This window comes from Melospiza melodia, chromosome 5, assembly GCF_035770615.1.
Source record: "Melospiza melodia melodia isolate bMelMel2 chromosome 5, bMelMel2.pri, whole genome shotgun sequence".
Taxonomy (NCBI): domain Eukaryota; kingdom Metazoa; phylum Chordata; class Aves; order Passeriformes; family Passerellidae; genus Melospiza; species Melospiza melodia.
The window spans coordinates 15,979,760-16,000,566 of record NC_086198.1 but is presented as its reverse complement, the minus strand read 5'-3'; positions in this window follow the sequence as shown (position 1 = coordinate 16,000,566).

The window sequence follows — 20,807 nt, the reverse complement described above, 5'->3', positions numbered from 1 at the left end:
GGGTTTGTCTAGACGAGTTGTTTTATTAGATAGCAGATGGTTTGGAAATTGTTTGCAGTGACAGGGCCGAGTATAATTGGAATTCTCTGTTCCCAGATCAGAAGGAATGGGGTTGGCAAAGTGGGGACCAAAACTCCCACATTTCTCATTCAGATGGAGAAATGCATATAGATATAGATTTAGATAAAGGGGTGTGTGTGTGTGTGCGCATTATTGAGAGAAATGAGGTTCACTCTGTTTATCGGGGATCCTTAAGCACCTCTGATAAATCACAGGAAGAATTTCCTTGGTACCCCCTTAGTGCCCATATTGGTATAGTGAATTTACAATCTTTGAGAGTTCTTCACTTTGGGTCATTCTTCACCTTTCTCCTTTGCCCTTCTCTTTCTCAGTCCCCATTCCACCACACTCTGCCCATCTGTCTCTGCCCATTTTCTTTGGCCTTCATTCTCCTCTGCCCTTCTTCTCTGCCCTTTTTTTTCTTCCCCTTCCTTTCTCTGCCTCCCTCCTGTCTCTGCCCTTCTTCAGCCTTCTCTGACCTTCTCTTTTTTCCTGATCCTTTGTCCTTCTTCCTCTTTCATCTCCACCCCTCTTCTCTGCTGTTCTGTTCCATCTGCCAGCTCTCTCTGACCTTCTCTGACATTCTTTGAACTTATCTGACCTTCTCTTCACTTCTCTTTTTTTCTCTGCCCTTCTTTAACCTCTGCCCATCTCCACTCTTTCTGCTTTTATGCCATTCTTCTCTTCTTTTTTCACCCTTCTTTGCTGCTCTCCTCTGCAGCACTCACCCCAGCTCTGCCCCACTCTGACCTTTTTTGACATTCTTTGATTTTATTGCCCTTCTTTCTCCCATTTACACACCTTTCGGCCCTTTGCTCACTGCCTGTCCATCTCTACACACTGCTCTCATCCCTCTTTTGCCTTTCTCTGTCCTTCTTCACCTCCTCTAGCCTGCTCTCCCACACGCTATAAAACCACAGCTACAGGCCATACCCCCAACTCCCTTTCCCTTCTTCTCTGCCATCTTCTCTGCTGTTCCCTGCCTTCCTGTGCCGCTCTTCTCCCCTTTCTTCCCCTTTTCACCTGCCTGTGTCATCAGGGTACCTGGAGTTAACACTGTTAATTTATTTAGTGCTATTCCCCAGGATGAATAAATGTATTTTTTTCTGTACACTTGAAGCTAATGCTTGATGATAGCTGCACATCACCATAGAAACCAGGACAGGTTCTTCTGTAAGTCAAAGGTTAATTTATAATTATTTTTAAAATCATCTTGCTCAGATGCATCAGTGTAGACAGGACTTGTCCAAAAGGACTTGTCTTCTCCTTTACCAAATAATTTATCTTTCTATTCTAGCTCTTCCAAAAATACATTAACATGGCTCCTATTTACTTTAGACAGAGTCTCCATAAGGTGTTATACAAGATAACTGTCTGGTTTTGAGTGTTGTTAGCTATGTTTGCAATTGACAGAGTTACTGACAGCCCCAGCTCTCTGTGGGATGGCTGTGGACCAGAGCATAGATGACTCATTGTGTATGATGTTGTTTCACACCAAAGTGTTTGCTCTGTGTACTGAACATGTGTGCAAGTCAATAGCAAAAAGTTTGAGGACAAACACAGCTTAGATGGAAAAAAAATTCAAATTGACTGAAATCATTATGCCCAAGTCAGAAACAGCAATATAAATGTCTTTTTAAAGGACAAGCTTTACTTGGGATCATTCTTGCATCTTCTGCCACTGTTTGAGGGTCAGGCAGTGTGAAGAGGTCTTGGCATTTCCTTGCAGCAAAAGTCTTTTCATTCCAAAGATGGGCAGAAGGGGGTTTGGGTCACTGCTCGGATTTCCCCCATGCAGCAGCAATACCCAATCATTGGATGGTATTTTTCCCTTGGAAACACAAACTTTTGCCAAAACTGTTTTCCTCCCCCACCTGTCTCCCCAGCTGCCTTTTCACAGTTCAGCAGATATCTGAATAACTGGTTTTGTATTTGGAGCTATTTAGTTGCCTTGTTGCCAATTAACCCTCCCCTAAAGCCCTTGCACATCTATAAGGTGTAGTTAATAAAGTCCTTTTGATCTGTTAATGTCCTCCTAGGAACAGCCTCAGTCACATGTCCCCTCAGCTGCCTCCTCTCTCCCCAGCTGAACTAAAACACATCTCTGAGAACAGCACATTTCTTCAGTCCCTCAGAATGCTTGACTGTACCTCTGGGCCACATCTTCTTTTATTAAAAAAACCCTCTACAGTGTATGTTGGAAGATTTCCCATCTGCAGGACACTATACACTTACAAAGGCCATCTCCTACTGTAGGGGCAATCTCCCCTTTATGAAGATGTGGTAAAGGACACAGAAATAATCCACTTATCTGGTTGGCAGACAACAAATTGCCTTTGTGCTAGTGTAGGAGATTAAACTGTGTAATTTACTTATAAAATCGGGTTTCTCATGGAGTATGGGTATAAACCCACAAAGACTTCAGGAATCTTTACTGGGCTTTGAATGGTGTCCATAAGATCTTGTTGTAGGTGACAGCCGGGTTCAGAGAGTGCTATCTTATGGGGATCACTAGGATGAGTCATTCTTACTTATGTGGAGACTTCTGTATGTGGTAATGTGCTCAGGGGACTGGGGAGCAAAGGAAATCCTCTCAGTCATTTCCCCCCAGTCTCTGGCAATGTCCCTTCTGCAAAGTATTTCCACACCCTAGAACTGCTCTTGCAGCTCGTGTGTTTCTGGAAGCGCAGCAGCCAATGAAGCCAAGATGTTCACACCCTCAAGGAGTGTCCTGAGACATGGCTGAGCTTTGTCAGCTGCAAGGCTCCAGATGTGGCCAGGCTGGGGCAGACAGGGAATTCCCATTTTCCTATGCTACAGACAAGCCACAAGGCTGCAGTACCATCCCTTTCTTTTCTGTGCTTGCAGAGGCTGAGCTGCAATAATGTCAGTTCCACTGCAGGCAAGGAGCCACCTCCTGGGACCAGCCTGAGGGACAAATCCAACCTTGAAAAACAGCCAGCAGGATGACATGCAGATCAAAGGGATATTGCAGAACTCAGCTGCAAGAGATCCCTTAGAGAGTTTTTAAAGCATTTTAGCCACCCTTAACTTCCTTTAAATGGAGCACAGGTTCTCTCCAGAAGAAAAAGAAGAACAGAGTTTGGTACATGCCCTGAAATGCACAGGCACCTGTTTGTTCAGTGACTGTGATGTTTGCAAGAGGTTTATTATTCCTATTGTACCTTTAGGAAAATTACCCCACAAATCTCTGAAGCTGGAAAAACTCTGTTATGATGACATTTAAACTTTTTAGGTGTCATCACAAGAATTTTAATGTAGTGTGTGTGTGTGTGTATGTGTATCCAATGTCCCACAAAGTGTGGGCAATGTGTATGGGTGTGAAAGAATTTTCCCAAGAGCAAGAGGCAGAGCAGTTATTTCAGTATTTCATGTGCCTTGGTAAATTTGTTTTTAATGAGAGAAAGAATGGGGTTTTTGTTTTGTTTTGTTTTCTTTTTTTTCCCAGTTTCCATGCTGTAGTTGGATTTATCAGTCTGTCAGTGGACATAAACAGTGTAAGTGCGTGACAGTATCTGCATGCCAGTGCAGGTTTCCAAAAACGTACAACCGACAGTGAGCCATCCTATTTTGCAGTCAAATTCCCTGTCTCTGATGGATTTCCCCACACTGTTGCTAGGAGATGAAGGTAATGCCTAACAAAGGATATATTGACAAGAAATTTTCCAGAACAAATCTATCTTGTTATGGTAAGTAGAGACTGACATAAAATGGATATTGCTGGATTTATTTCCTCAGTGGTGGCACTGACAAAATTGCATACATCAAGTGAAGGTGAAATTTCCCCATCACAAATGCAGTTTTGTTTTGTTGACATAAAGACTTTGAGTGTGTTTAATGCCGAAAGCGCTGCTGCCTTCCAATGTGTTTTGTTTCTAGGCTAATAGGATGGACACATCCTACACCAGCAATTTTCCTTCTTCCCTTCTCTGCTACTTCTCCCTTTCAGGAAGAAAAAGGGCTTATCAGACTGGTTCCCCTCTTTTCATAACTCTTCTGGGAAACATGGATTCCTTCGTTTAAAGCAGGGGAAAAATGTGCATGACTTGGGACATGTTGAGATTTGGCAAAGAAGCAGCTAAATGCAATGGAAAAGCAGATCAGCCTCTTGCTTTATAGCTCTAGGCACATCTGCATTAAAACAAAACAAAACACAAAGTTAAATGGAAATCTGATAAACAGAGGAACTTCAGGAATTCTCATGGAAAGTTTAAATTTCTAGAGAATGACAAATTTTCTTCCTTTCTTCTGGTGACATAATGAACACACAAATAGATTTGAACAGCAAAAACCAACATTACTTGAGCCATATAAAATATAAATGTTGCTGGGGAAAAAGTTTTGTTCTGGTGTGGCATTTATATTTTCCCATCCACTGCCATCCCAGCAGTTCCTATGCCACCACAGGAGTCTCTGGCTCTGACATGCAAGTAAACAACTTGCTGTCTAGAAAGATGAGGCCAAGGCTGAAAAGTAGATTGCCTTTTTCAGGGTAGGAAAGGAGTCAGGGAGAAACACATTCCCCTTCATTTTCCTATATGCATCATTGCACAGAGGGAACAGAGAATCTAAACTTTTTTGAGTTAAAGCTACTGTGTCCCTGACTCCACAACTATTGGGTGCAAACATTGGGCTGGTTTCATCTTGGGTGTGAATCTGCTCACACAGGCAGGGCCATCTGCACAGGCCAGTGGCAGGTGTGGTCCCCTCCTCCTCTGTTCACAAATGAATGGTGTGGAAGGGGATGAAGGCAGAAATTGTCGCTTCTTATCATCTCACTCCTTGGCTGGTCCCCTCTTGGGATGCCTGTTTTCCTTCTGCCTTGCAGGGCACCATGAAGGTGAACCCACCAGTTGGCCAGAAAAATGCAAGTGGGAAAGGAGGTGACACATCCTGCCTGGAGTCACTTGGTACCATCACCCTTCCCTGTTTTGGGAGGAGGGAGGGAAATGCTGTTTCTGTGGTATTGATGAGAAAGCCTTGGAGAAGCAGTCTTTCCACCACAGCTCTGAACGTCTGTGTCAACTTTTGTAGCACTGGTAATCACAACCAAGAGTTGCCACAAGTCAGAAATGTGCATTAAATTTGTCAATTCGCTTCCACGGGTTTTAACTAGACAGGAATGCACTGAGATGTTATCTCTGTTTTGATGGAGAGAGGGTACAGCTGGGAAGGGCCTTGCAGCTCCTACTGTTACTGCGCTTATCCGGTTTTCTGCTGTAATATCCTGTTTTTAGATGCTTACATTTCAGCCAAGCATTAACCATTTAGAATGAGACTGACCATGCTGGGATGGCGCAGGCCTGCACCTGTGAAATAGAAGTTTAAAAAAAAGTGATGTAATTTTTTTCCAGATCAAAGCCAAGTGAGGGGGTGGGGGGCAATATTTTATTCTATATTAAAAGATCACTGCAATTTCTTTGCTTTGAGATTTGGCATGGTGGTAGCCGTTAGGTGAAAAGGCTCCTTGCTGAACATATGGCAAACCAAGCACATTTAGCCAAAGTAAAAAAAAAATAGTTACAATAAGCCCTTAAAGCACAAGCAGAGCACACTTGCATTCAGCAGAGACTTGTTTCTCAAGACTGTGTTGCTTAAGGATTTGCTCTTATAGATGTGTCCTGTTGGTTTTCCCCAAGTTACAGCTCTGCAGGGCGTGGATCCTCTCCCCACAAACCTGTGCAGTGTAGGAGGCACCTCTTGGCAATGTGCAGAGGTAGAGCTAGAGAGCGGAAAACAGAGCAGAACTGGGAGCTTGGGCAACCTCCACCAGAGCTGAAATGTGACTGCTCTCTGCTAGGTAGCAATGCCTCCTCTGGGCTGGGGCTGACTGCAGTGGGACGACAGACTGCAAACAAAGCACAGCGCCTTTGCAATACACCAGGCAATCTGGAGCGGAAGGTTTGGGAAACAACCTGTTTGATGGGGAGAGATGGAGAAAAGATAGCAAAGATGACAAAGGAGATTTTGTGAGGAAGGGAGATTTGCTGGGTAAAATCTGAAGGCAGATTGTGAAAATCAGGAGCTCTGAAGAGAGCCAACAAGTTGCATATGAGAATAGGGACATGGCACAGGGAAAATCACTATCAGGACACAGTAAAGTAACAACATCAAGAAATTAACAGCACAGGAAAGGAAAAACAGAGAAGAGAGAGCTTTTTCTTCTTCTTTTACATTTATGCCAAGTTCTTATTTTCTTTATCCAGCCCAGTGTAGTTCATATCCAAGGGTCATTCATGGGGATGGTTAAAAATCATAATAAAGTTTTCTTCAGCCCTTTGCAGTTTTAGGCTGAGCACAGTACCCACTCTCTCTGCTAGACATATTAGTTTCTGCAATCTTTGAGGCACTGGTGACTTCTTTTCCAAAGGTTCAATAGGTAGGATGTTGTTAAGCTCCCATTTTCTACTGTCTGTTGTAGAACAGCAATCTGCAGATGCTCTGAAAGCCGCTTATACTTATACCGCTGCTCAGCTTCAGAGTGCTCCAAGTGCTGTGAAAGGCAACACTCTTTGTGACTTTTGGGTGTCAGCCAAAGGTTGAACGTGGACATTCAAAGCACTCGAGTCCCTATTAGTTTAAACAGAGTTTAGACCATCAGGTGTGATGGCCACAAAGTTTTGGGAAAATATTGGTGACCAGGGTGTGCTGACAATGGAAAAATTTTTTACCAAAGAATTCATCGGAAAAATGCTTTTTTATGGCATTGACTCTGCATCACTGTCATTTGTCAGGTATTTACTGAACTTCAACAAATTGTCTTCAGCAGGCTTGAATCAGCATTCAGTAAGTCGATCAAATGTGACTGAACTCTGTGGCCTCTTAACTGTGAGGCCACAGGTAAGATGTTAAATGTATTTTGTGTTCCACTGAGTGTTTTTTGAAAAAAAAAGCATTTTCCGGCATGTCCCCAGTATTACACAGACTGCCATTACTCACCTATTCTTTAGCTCATGCACTGGCAAATTAAAATGGAAAAAGCCTTTTCACAGAAGCTGCAAATAGAAGAAAATCTTAGCTGTATGCAAAAGTCTATTTCTTCTGTGGTCCTGCCCTTACAAGGAGCAGCCACAACTCTTTTCCTATCCATCCAAATTAGATATTTTTCAGTACTTGAACATAATATTCATCTGCCTTGAGTGGCTCCTGACTTTGTGAAGAGCAGATGGCCTGTGATAGCTGTGGGCTGCTGCACTGAGTGTCTCAAAGCTTACCAGAGTGATTTTAACTGCTTTAGTTTCTCCTACATTCCTAACACTTCTGACATCTTAGTTTATTAAGTGTGTCTTGTGTTCTTCTCTTCTATTTCCCTCTCTCCTCTGCTCACCGGTGAAGAGTGTTATTAATTCAAATATATTTCAGATACCTCTGTTCACTGAAACCATATATATGTATTATGGGACTCTTTACAGAAATGGCTGGAGCTGGCTTCACTTTTGCACTCTGCTCTCAGAGAGCTGATATTAAGCTTTCTGGAGTCTGTCCAGGTGTATAGACATAAGAAAAGATTCCAGAAATTTTATGGAATATGTAAAGTATAAGACAGGAAAACTCCGGAAACATAAACAGTAGTTTATAGTTATCTGTAATCTGTGAAATACCAGATTATTTTCTGATTCAAGTATGAGCATACACACATGGTATGATAATCTTCATACGAATTATATTGAACCCTTAAAAAACCATTGCAATGTCGCACAGAGATTTTTTTGAGGAAAAAAATATTAAGGTAACTTAAGGTAACTAACAGACATTATGAGTTAATTGCTTTGAAAGGAAAATCTTTTCTTGTGTTCCTGCTTCACTCTGTGTGAGAGACTAAAGTGTTAATAATGGTTAATGACTCAAAACAATCGACCATTTGTGGAGGTGAGTAATTGGCTCATGTATGCTGACCTGAGAGGAGCTGTCATGTCTTAGAAGGGGTTGTAAACCATCAAAGACCCCCAAAGTGCCCACAGACTCCTTTCTGGAGCCTTTCATCCCCACCCCTGATGAATGAGGACTGCAGCCATCCCCTTAACCAACAGCTCATCACAGGGTCCATGTGTGGTGACATCTTTCTACTCCTATCTTTTATTGCTCTTTCTTTCCTTTTTTTACACGTTTTCTTGTTGTTTCTATGCTTTTATATTGCTGTATTCCTACAGGTAGTAACAAAAAAGGCTACATTTCTTTTTTCTATTGCAACCAAATTGTTCAAAAATAAGCCCTACATATATATATATTCATGAACACTGATCATTCAGTGTTGTTTCAGTCTAATTCACCCCAATGGACCTATTAAGGAGAACCTGAGTTACCCTTTCCTTCAGAGGCAGGTCATAACGTGAAGATGTGGGTTCTTTGCTAAGAAAAATTTATTTATGAGGCAGTAATTAGTTCTTAATTCTTCATTGCAATTACCTCAGTCAACCCATTAGCATGAACTTCATAATATGTGAAACCTGCCCTGTTTTTCAAAGCACAAAGTCTAAAGACAAAAGTCTAAAAGTTCCTTTTAGGAGAAATAGTGGTTGTGTTTAGTCACTAAAAAAGTTTCTTTATTGCTTTCTCTTCTATATTCAGAATGTCTTAGAAACTGCAAATGTACAGTCTGTATTTAATGTAAAAATTAATTTCTAATAGTAGAACCTTAATGAAGATGTTCTAAGAGAAGAATACAAAGTTAAGCAGATTGTGGGAATATAAATTCTATGTAGATGGAATGGGATGTCAACTGTAATTTCAGAATTTCTTTGACAACCAAGGAAAGATATTCAAAACCTTGAAAGATATTCAAAATTAAAGTGGAACCTTTAATTCTTATTGAGACATAGCTGTGATAGCACTGTTGTGGTCTCATTCCAAATGGGGCTTTATAATTAATTACTAAGTCATGAAGATTGTAACATTTATTATTATTAGACCATCTTTTTAAATTATTATTATTATTATATTATGATCTTCCTTTCTGCCTTTCATTTGTGTCCTGATGATGTGGTTTTCCTTCTGTACAACTGCTATTTAAGTCATAAAATATACAGGATAAAGTCTTGTTTGGATCCAAGTGTGGCACGCAGAGCAATCTAGCTGCAGTGCTGTTAATTAGACTACAGCTAGTTTGCATATCAAAAATATCTGTTTGAATTTCAGCAGGAGTTGGTGTAATTTTTATACAAAGACTGCAAAGACCTGTGGAGGCCCTTGTGTGTAAAGATACCACTTAAATGTAAACCACTGTGCTTTGATACCATCTACACAAGGTTTGATCAACAAAGGGGCTAGGGAGCACCAGCAGCTCCCAGTGGAGATGGAGCTGCTTGGATCCCCACTGTGGGGGAAGCAGCTCCTCTCCTTTCCTCCCAGGACTTTGCTCAGGGTGCTGGGCTCAGGTTTCTCAGATCTGAGCAGCCTGGCAGAAGGACCTAAGGGACGATCTAGTGATTTATTTTTTTTTAATTAATTTTCTGCCTATGTTCCTCTCTTTACTTCTCACACAGCCTTTGCTGTGATAGAAAGAAAACTGCCTTTCTAGCACACTTCCAACTCCAGCCGTGGACATGTCACTTAATGGGCTCTTGCACAAAGCCCCTGCTGCTGCAGCTGTGTGGCAAGCGCTTGTTGTTTATGTAAGTATTAACCATGAGAACTTTTATTTCTCATTTGCTATTTCCTTGCCAATTTTCAAGTGCAGAGACAATGGATCTAGGGGACTGCACTGTTTTTAAACCTGCAAAAACTCAGAGGAGGAAAACATATCCATGACTCCAGGTGCAAACTTCAGTAGAGCAACATTAAGGGAGAAGGGTTTTCTTTCTCACTTGCTTTTCAAATTCTTTAATTTTTCCAAATAGTTTAATTAGTTCAGGTGATTTAATTAACAATTACACTGCTTAAGTTTGCTCTGAAAAAGTTTGACTGAATCAAGCCTTGCCCTTCCTTTTGCATCAAACTAGCAATATAAAAATCCTTAAGGAGCAGGGAACTAAGAGCAGTAGGTTCACAGAAAATGAAGCCTGGAATCAGAGTTTGGTCACCAGAGCTGCTGGCTTTGGCTCCCTTCACATTGCAAGGGAGAAGGCACATGTAGTTTAAAAAACAAAGAGGATTTTTTTTTTTTTTTCAGGTATAGGCAAGGAATGTTTGGGGGTTTTCTTTTGTTTTGGTTTTTTTTTTATGTTACATTCACCATTCACTTCAGAAGGCCTCATCGTGGGGCTCAGTGACCAGCGCCGGCTGCCTGCCGGGCGAGCAGAAGCAGCCCGGCTGGAATCCCGGCTGGAATCCCGGCTGGAATCCCGGCTGGAATCCCGGCTGGAATCCTGGCTGAATCCTGGCTGAATCCTGGCTGGAATCCCGGCTGGAATCCTGGCTGAATGCTGGTGCCACCTGGTGAGGGCCGGGGAAGTGGCAGCACTCTTCCCCTGCCAGCTGCCATGCGGAGCCAGGAGCATCACCTGCACTTTGGCAGCCACCGTGTGTCACCCCCCAGGGTGGTCACTGCCCCCTATTCCCTCCCCTGGCAGCACAGGGATGGGGGAACAACCCCAGGCTCAGGCTCCTGGGACGGCTGGACATGCAGTGAGGCCTGGGCACTTCTTATTCACAGCTTCCATCATGGTTAAGGAGCGCTTCAGCACCACTGGTATTTATTAACAAGGGTCATTCTCGACAGTATAGTAATTTTGTGGTTTCGTTTCCTGAGGATTGGCTGAAGGCTGATGGAATGCCAGCTCCCACAGAGCCCTCTTCACCCAGCAGGGCCTGGGGTGAAGTCACCCACATGTGGCAGAGAGACCAGAGGCCTCAGAGACACGAGCTCCTGAAGAATGAAATGAAATGAAAACTGGCTTCTGGAGAGAGGAGGGAGATCCCCGAGTGGGGCCTCTGGTAAGGGAAATTGACACTGCTGACCTGTGCTTTGCCAGGCCAGGGCGTGTGTTTGGCTGAAGAGAGGAGCCCAGGCAGAAGGTGGTGCTGGTACAAGGAATATGTGCTGGGAGCACGTGGGGAGGGGTCAGAATAGGGAAAATGAGAGCATTCTGAGAGTGGGAAAAAGGAGAGAGAGGAGCTGCTCAAGCTTCTGGAAGACCAGGCTTTGCTAGCACATCTCAGAGTTTGATGTGTTGGCTTCTCAGACCTACACCATCCTCCCCTCTTGCTTCCCTAAATGGAGCATGGCTAAATTCCTGCAGCTGCAAACATGTGGTTATTACTTAAGCTCGTTTTCCTCTTGACCTCTGTTTATCTCTTCTCTGAAAGTTTACTAGTACATCCACACATTACAGATTTATGTTTGTTTGTTCTTAGGAATTATCATCCAGACAATTTGGGATGTACCAGGAAGGCAGGGAGCGGCATTGCTTTTATTTTGCTGACAGTTGTCATGATGGGTGGTGCAGCACAGCTTCCATCCACTGTGTGGATAGGTTAGTTATTGGAATGTGACATGACCTTCAGATTAGGTAATCATGGGCTGCTGCTTTATCAGATCCTACAAGAAAAAAGATTACTTCCTTCAAAACCAAATTAGAATTCATTATTTTTCCCAAGGAAACGTCATACTTTTGGGGTATAATAGGGAGATGGGGCTTTGTTTGTGGCAAAAATTCTTCTCTTGTATGTATGAAGAGAGTAAAATATGACCTTGACATTTCTTAATGGTGCTCTGTGCATGCGATGGTGTGCAAGACAGTGGTTCCTGGGATCCTGGAGCTTTAGATAATGTAGGCACAGGCTTGTACTTCATTTGATTTTTAATCCACTGGGCAGTATTACACAAGGAAAATATTTATTCCACAAAATAATAAAAGAGCTGCTATTATTCAGGGATTATTGCAATTCATTCATATGCAAAGAAAATATTCCAATAGTTGCTGTTCAGTGTTTCTTGGAACAACAGTCTGAAGTCTGCCTAAGCCTTCTCCCTTCTGTATTGAACATTTTGGTGTAAGATTTGTCAAAATATAAGAGTTTAGCCAGTTTGTCTGAACGCTGAAGTCCCTTGCACATTGGGTTCAAACTGTGGCAGGGTTTTCTTCGGGGAATATGTGTTAACTGCTGCCAAATATTGTATTTACATCAGGAAGTGGGATTTCCGCCCCTGGAAACGTGCACTGCCAAGTACAGCATTCCTAAGTAAATATGGAAGCACAGATCATTGTTTGTGGTCCACCTATTCACCCATCTGAACCTCTGTACCCTGATGTCTGAAAGCAAAAGGGAGTTTCAGAAGTACACAAGACCGCTTTTCTCCTCGTTTGACTTAGGCCCTGACCAGACTTCTTGTGAAATCAGTGGGTGGAGATGCTACCCCTCTGTGGCAGGAACCCCTTCCAGAAGCTTCATTCCTAATTTGGAAGTGGGATGCAATTTAGCACCAGTCTCAGGGTGACCGATCTGAATGAGATGCAATTTTCACGTTATCCTAACTAATTCCACCAATTTGAGGCCGGCCACCTGGAAATTCTCACTGTCATAGTTTTTTGGTCTGAATTTTTATGAAAGGTGAACCATGACAAAATGACTTGCAATTTTTACATACATCAGTGTGTCTATGCAGTGTGAAAGCCTTATTAATATAAGTTCATTAATTTGATAGAACCTGAAACAAAGGAGTTCTTAACTGACTCCCATGAGCTTTGTTTGAGTAAAGAATGAGAAAAAAAGGAAAAAAGCTGTGCAAGGTAACACACCTCTGATAGTGTCACTGATAGTGAAGCTATGTCCAATCTGAGGCTATGTATTCTAGATTTATTCAGGCATTGGTCCACTTGCCACAATTGTCATAAAAACTTCCATTTAAATATGGAAGGAGCTTAGCATAAAGAAGCTTATTAATTAAATGCAGGGTCATGATTACACCTGTGTGGGTGCTGTGGGATGTGTTTATTGATTCAGATGGACCTGTTCCTGGTTATACCTGCCAGGAGTCCTGTGTTGAAATCTGGTGAAAAGATTTTTCTGTTCAGATGGTTTCTCCTTGCTGTTCTGGCCCAGGAAGGCAGTGGGCATTTGGCATGGTGCAGGGCAATGTCAGAATCACTCCTGCTACTTACCAGCTAACTCTAAATGAAGGAAACTGTGTTACTGCCAGATTTGCTTGCTTTTCCCATTGTGATATGCACCCAGCCCAGCTCAACTGCTCTAAAAGGTCTGGGACGTTATGTCAGTTTCTATCAGTCCTTCACAATTGCTAGCTAACGTCATTTGTTTGTTTGAGGAGATAGAGCATTGTGGCTGCTATGGTGTTTATCCTATTCAGGGATGTTGCAGAATGTCTTTAAACAAAAAATGTTGATGCTTTGTTTTATCATTTGCCTGAAGAATTAATCTCTTGTACGTTTAAACCTTGCTCTCACCAATGCTGCTCTTGCATGCACGTACACATATGTTCCTGTAAAAAGTGTTTTTCATCCTATGCCTCTTTAAACGTGCTTAAATAACAATGTTTCTATTATATATTTATTGCACCTAAACACATATGTACATAAATATGTAAAGCTATTAGTGTCCTTCTCCTTTAGGGGCTGTTACAGTCAGCTTTTCAGTAGACGTTTAATGTGTTTTAAAGGTCCAATTAATCAGCTTTTTAACAGTCCTGGAGCTCCACAATGCAGTCATGCCACACTTTCTGTGCAAAGGTTTGTGACTAGCTATTGCTGCATTGTGTGACTTGTGAAGTGTAGTTGAGTGTGGTGGGAGCCAGGGAGGCTGCATTTTGATCATTACATTTAATAGTGTCTGCTTTTTGTTGTTTTTGGAACTCAGATATATGCAGTCGCTTCTACTATACATCATGTACCACTGTAGTCTCAGCTTTGGCCAAACATGTTTAAATCTCCAATCTGTGCTTAACGACTGGATGAAGAATGGTGTTTTTCTGTCTTTCCTAGGAGGAAAGCATATCAAAGATATTACTCGTGGTGGCAGCATGCTTACTATAGGCACTATCTTAGAAATGACTTGAGATAATTATTAACTGTGATTTATACTTGTATGACTGGAAAGAAAGAAAATCAATTAGTGCTGGCCATTACATAGCCCTGAGCTAGTAATATATAGGCAACAGATCCTATGTGTTCTTTGGGGATTGCCAATTATCTAGTTTAGACAATACTAATACTATTAGTGTTTGGAACACAACTCTGTTAAGAAAATTCCTTCAGGACAGCTCGGCACCTCTGACTTTGGAATTGGAAAGGTTGCAACAACACAAGTAATGAAAAAGAATGATGCCTAACCAGCATTCTAAATTTTAAAAATTGTCTTTGAAACTGAAAAAAATTACCATATTTTGTATTTAAAATTAGTTTAATTGAAAATAAATTAACATTATTACAACAGTGATGCACATCCTCTCTACATGTGTTATAACATCCTGAACCACTTGCAGTGAGAAAAGACAGCTGGATTTGAACATGAGTGAGAACTAAAGTGTGACTCACAACTTGCACCTGTAGGGATAGACAGTGCTGCTTCTGGTTTGTTGAACAAGTTTTCAGAGGCTGGTTGTGTCAGTCTGACAGAAGAGTAGAGCAAAGCATTCCTTCCCATAAGTGAGGAGTTTCAGCATGTGAAGTTATGCAGCGCAGTAGGGTCTGCGTGCCCCCTTCAACAGCTCCAGTAGTGTTGTCTTAAACCCTGCTGCTCTGCTGGATCTTTGATGGACAGCAAGCCATTCCCAAGTTGTGAATCTTGGCAGTGGCTCCAGTGTCCTGTAGCTGTTGTGTAAAATACAGGGGTAAATGGCTCTTCCTTGTGTCCTACCCTCCTGTTCTGGCTGGGGCTATAGCTGCTCTTTAACTATCACAGCCATGAAAACACCCTCTCATGCATAGCTAATTCATTATCCAGGATATTGATTTGGAGGAAAATATGAGGAAATAATGTTTGTCAGTTTTGTGTGATCTGAAATCCACAGAATTACAGAGGACCAGGGGCACCACTCATGTATCCTGGCTTAGCAGTTCTGTCTTACTCACAACATCATTCCTGAGACTTCTGTTTGCAGAATGTTATGCAAAATATTTTTTTTTCTCATTCACCCTTTGGTTGCTCTGTCTAAAGAACCTTGAAGAGGTGCAGAGAGAAAAATCACTTTATCAGTTTTGTTTTGAAAGCTTTGGAAGGAAAAGCAGAGCAAATTCCTGAGAGCCTGTGGGAATTCAAGGCTAAAGAGCAGAGGGGCCGTGGAGGAAAGCTCAGAGTTACAAACTTGTGTCTGATTCAGCTTGCAGGATGAAATGGAAATGATTTTACTGATTTTGCTGGGAGCTGAGCCAAGTCCTTTCGAAGATAGGGTGGCATTATGCCACTGCAAACTTGGCGACAGGACTCTGAAATTGAATATACAGAACTTTGATAGAGGGAAAAGTCCGGACAAGAACAGGTGATGAAATCCTGCTCAAGAGAGGAGGGGAAAATAGAGCAGTTGAATCATTCTTGCAATGCAAATAGGGGATGTAGGAACCTAATAGCAGCTCTAGCTTCCATTAAAATCTGTAGCTGTTTTGCCATAGCTCTTAATAAGGCAGGAGTTACAGCCATGAGAGATCAGGTTTTGCCTCTTTCCAGATTGCTGAGAAAACTCCAATTGACTTTAGAAAGTGGGGAATTATGCCACTCAGTTTGTAACACATAAATTATGTTTAGTCTATTTGTTTTGTGCAAAAATTGCTACAAGAAAAGAGTCAAGATAAATGAGGAATGACAAGTTGAAACATCAATTCAGTGAAACTGAGGAGCTGCTTTTAGCATTTTTATGTTAAAACTTCCTGTTGAAATAGTCCCACTGATCTTACATGGGTTCTTTGAAGATAAAAAGAAGACTAAGGGTGGCCTTTTCAACAGGGATTTCCTTCTCAAGTCAGTTGGATTTTCACACTGGCAGGTCAGGGAAATGCTTTATAGAGAGAACATAACCTAAATCAAGGCCCACTTACAATCCCTAGTCCAGTGGAAGTCCTTCCCCAATGTCAATTCCTAATGGAAAAAAAAATTAAAGAAGGTTAGCATTTCTATTCGCTATGGTTGACTGCAGTGATATGTGTAATTACTGCTATTAGTCTGACCAGTAATAAAAACATACTGCTAGTTAGAGCTTACTGTACGAAAAGCTTGATAAAAGTTATTCCAGCCACCTTGAAAGGCTCCTATCCTTCTTTGTTGAGGTTATCCTATAAAAATCAAGGAATTCCAAAAACACAGGTTCAAAACTCAAATTTAATTCCCTGCACACAGCTGGACTATCCAGCAGCCATTGAGCTGGGGCATGAGGATCCTGGTGTGTTTCATGGTCATGAAATAGGCAAATAAAACCTTGTCTGTTTTTTGGGGAGTTTTTTAAGAAGTGTTGGTGTACAGTTGGAGAAATCAGTTTATTGCAGGACCTTTCCAGGACACTTTGGAACACCATGTCCTTTATACCCCTGCAGATATCACAAGCTCATTTAAGCCATGCCACAGATTTGAGATCCCCTGGATTAAATTACTTATATTTTTATTTTTAGTTTGAAGAAAAAATCAGGACTTGAGAGCTAATACTTGTACATAGTAACACCCTACCAGATATCTCTGATCTCACTGAAATAGCCAGGTCTCTGTGGGAGTGTTTTAGCACATTTATCTGAATCAGTGCAGCAAAGAGATGCCTTGCAGAAATCCTGCATGACAGCTGAGGGAAGAAAACACCTTCACATTTATTTAAAATTTGTATTTTTCTTATTTTACAACTTGCTTTTGTGGGAGATAGTGTGAGCTGGTGATCAATCCCCTTGTTTCTCAGGCACACAGGATGGAGATGTCTGCCAGGCCACAAAAGCAGGACAATGCTGGTGGGCACAGGCGTGCTTGCCTGCTGCAGGGTTCACTGAAGGGGACTGCAGGGTACCCCTGGAAGTCAGAATTGTTCCTCAGAGAGCCCAGTGGGTCACCTGGAGACCCTGGGGGCGTTTGTGGGACAGTGCTGGTGCTGCCACTGCTCTCCCATGGAAGGCAAGTGAGGAGCTGGTGGCTCTCTCTTGCACTGGGCAATACTTAGTGCAGCACCACACTGGTTAGTGTGCAGACTTGTCCAGTAAAACAGTAGCTGGGGATGGAAGGAAGGAAGTCAATGAATCACCAGGAATCTGTGCACAGCCCTTCCTGCTTTCTTTTCCTTAGAGAGAGATTTTGTTAAGCCTTTGACTAATGATAGAGCTGAAAATTCATAAGACCCTGTTAATTACTGTGGGGCTATGCTTTAAGCAAATCATAGGTGGGATATTTTCATAATTGTAATAATGTTTGCTCTCATAGCTTCCTTTGCTGCAATACTGAATTACTCTTCAATCACAACCAAATCAGACACATTAGGAAAGAGCAAATCCAATCCCGCGTTTCTGTTACTGCAGATATCTACCACTGAACAGTTCTTATCAGTTTACTCACTTTATTTTACCAGCAACAGTGATGAAAATAAAGCTAGGATTTAGGCATTCCTGAATTAATGATCTGAGTCTTGCACACATGGCAATGCTCCAAAGTGGAAGCCCTGGAAAATTGGTCTGCAAAGTTTCTTGACATTGTACTTGAGCACAAGTGTGCACTTAAATCCTTGAAGCAGCTGTGCCTGGGTGAGCTCTTGAAAGTGCAGCTTCAACAGGGCAGTGCAATTGTTCATTAAATGTTATCTCCCACTGTCACAGTCATAGAATGGTTTGGGTTAGAAGTCATCTCAAAGATCATCCAGCCCCAACACCCCATCCCCATGGGCAGGGACACCTTCCACTAGACCAGGTTGTTCAAATCTCCATCCAGCCTGGCCTTAAACCTCTCCCAGGGATGGGGATTCCACAACTTTTTTGGGCAACTCTGTTCCAATGTCTCACCACCCCCACAGTAAAGAATTTCTTTCTAATATAAAATCTAAACCTACCCTCTTTTATTTTTAAGCCATCCCACCTTGTCCTATCCATCCTTATTTAACTTTTCACCCTGCTTTCTGCCCCTTTTCAGAGGGTAAGCAGTTCTAGAAGATAAACCCAGTCATTTAACAAAGTTGGTGATCCTGTAAAAGATTCTCCTGCAAAAATGTTTTCTCCTTTTATCCAGGGAATATTTAAAGGTGTAAACTCATCAAATTCACATGGCTTGCTTTTCTGACTTTTGTTTTCTCAGTCCTGTCAGTAAAAAACACTTGCCACCTTGCTCTACACACTGATTAAGGTGGCTACAGTTTTTAAAAAGCTTCTTCTTCATGCTATTTTTAGTGCCTTTTTGGATTAATTCCCTACTTGTATATGACCAGTCAACACTATAATCTTACAGTCTGCGTTGCAGTCCTGCAGAGGATGACTTTTGTTAATTCATCTTACACTAAATTCAATTAAGGAGTTCAGAAAGATTTTTGCTCTATGTAAAATTATTCAAATATACTCACTAAAAAAATTCCAGACAGAAAACGTGTACTATGTGCACTCTGAGGACGTCAGAGACAAAAGCTGCCCTGGTCTGTAAGGAATAAATTAAGACAAATCAGTGCAAGGTGTTCTGAGGATAACCAAAAGAACAAAAAAGGGCTGTACTAATTAAAATAAAAGTCAGTTTCTAAAAGAGCTTAGTAAAATGGTTACAGCTTTGTGTATAGGCGAGACCTGACAAAATAAGAACGTAACTACATTTTTATTGGAAAAGAGAACTTTCTAGGAATAGAGCAACACATTTGGTTTTGATTTGTGCTTCTGGTTTGGCTTTGGCTTCTGCTTAAGTTTAGCCTGGGTTTTGATTTCAAGCATACTCTGGAGTTAAGCTTTTTGTGTTCTGGAGGGTCTTGAGAAGGAATACAGAACCTCTTTAAAAGTAGCCAATTAAAATAGCTTATTTTGGGGTTTTTTTCCCTTCCAATTCCTTGTAGAGCATCCTGTTACCAGCTGCATAGCAGAGGCAAATCCACTTCTTCAGCAGAAAAAGGCATCTCATTCCAGCTGATGGAGTGTAGGAGTTCCCCGGGCCCTCAGGGGTGCCTTGTCTGGCAGAAGGTGGGAATGGTGCCCCTGCCTGGGCTGGAAGCGATGTGAGAGCCTGTGGAGCCCTGCTGGAGCCCTGGCAGACAGATAAGCCATGAGTGCCTTTTGCACAGATAACGAGAGGAAAGGAAGGAAGCAGCTGGGGCAAATGCAGCAAGAGAGCATTCACAAGAAGCCAGGAGGAAGGGAAGCAAGGCTGTGGCCCCAGAGTTGTTCTGGAGCTCAGTGATCCTCCATGGGCTCTGCCATCATTCCTCTCATGCACCTACAGGGTATTATGGCAGTGGTGACATTTGGAGTTGTGTCTGAAGTGGAAGTAGAAGATTATAGCCCTTCTGATTTTGTGTTTGACCTGAAAGCAAAACTCTAATAGTAACTGAAAATCCTGATGCTCTTATTTTAGAAGCTGAAATTAGGTTCCTAAAGCTGACATTTAGGTGCCTAAATGAGCAACTTTCTCAGAACCTGCTGGGCAATTACCAGTAGCAAAGATCAAGCTACTAATCCTGGTGGCTAAGAAGGATTTAGGAGCCTAACATTAGACACTCATTTTTGGAGCATGCTGACACTGAGTTTTAGCTCATTCCTGATTTATGCATTTTTATTTCTATGAAGTTTTTTTCCAAATATAAGAAACTTCTCTTAATGTCTTGTGTTAATAGATAGTGTTGGCAATACATTTGTCCAAAGCTATCCCAAAGACCATCGCTAACTATTACAGGATTTCAGAATTACTGACTGGAGTCTGCCAGCAGTTCTCCCTGCTTTACAGACCAAGGAAATGCATTTGGCAAAAAGTGAAAACTGCATTAACTGAAGAAGGATGTTAGCAGTAAAGTAGCCCCAGCTTTTGCACATCTGATATAATTCTCCTTAGTAACTTAAGCAGGAATATCAGTCAGCTGCAGAAGTATGAGCTCATTTTTTCTATCCTTGCCAATTATTTATCATATTTTCATGATCTCCAAGAGGATAATTTGGCTAGGGAGACCTTAGTTGTGTTGGTCAGCCATATGGCCAGAACCCACTCCAGCTAAGTATGAACTGTATTGCCTGTTGTATAAACATGGAAAAATATTGCTTATTTTCAATGCAGGTGCAAAGGGGAGAAGAATGTATAGGGGTGCAACAGGGGGTAAAGGCCAACAGAAGTAACATTTGTTACAGGGAAATGGAAAGCATGTCAGAACTGTTGAAAACTGTGAAACAAAATGTTAGAAGTCTTGCAAAAGTCAAAGCAAGGAAAAAGAGGTGTTCAGCCAAGCTTTTAGCTCCATGTTGTTATGGGAGGTATAGAAACCAGGAGAACTGGCCACCTTAGAGGGCTTTCTTTATTACCATGGCAAGTCTGTGTGCAAGGGGCTATGTTTGGTTACAGCTGGGCACTCAGGTATCTGCAGGTCACGTTAGCAAGGTCACGTGTGGTTATGAGAGAGAGCTGATTCCTGCACAAGGAGCAGCTGAGCTGCAGAAGGGCACTATCAGGTACTTTATTGAGGTATAGATCACATCTGCCTCACCTTTCCAAGGGAATAGGATGTATGCTTCTTGTTCCATGCCCTAATACTTAGAATTGCATATGCTTGCTTGTTTTCATGCTCAGTGAATGTCACAGGCTAGTGGTTCATGGACTTCACAAAAACCTCAGCCTTAGATCTGATGTGATAGAAAATTCCTTGTTGTTGGTATTGTTTCTAACTTGCAGGTTCCCTTCTGTCACATAAACTGGACTAATGC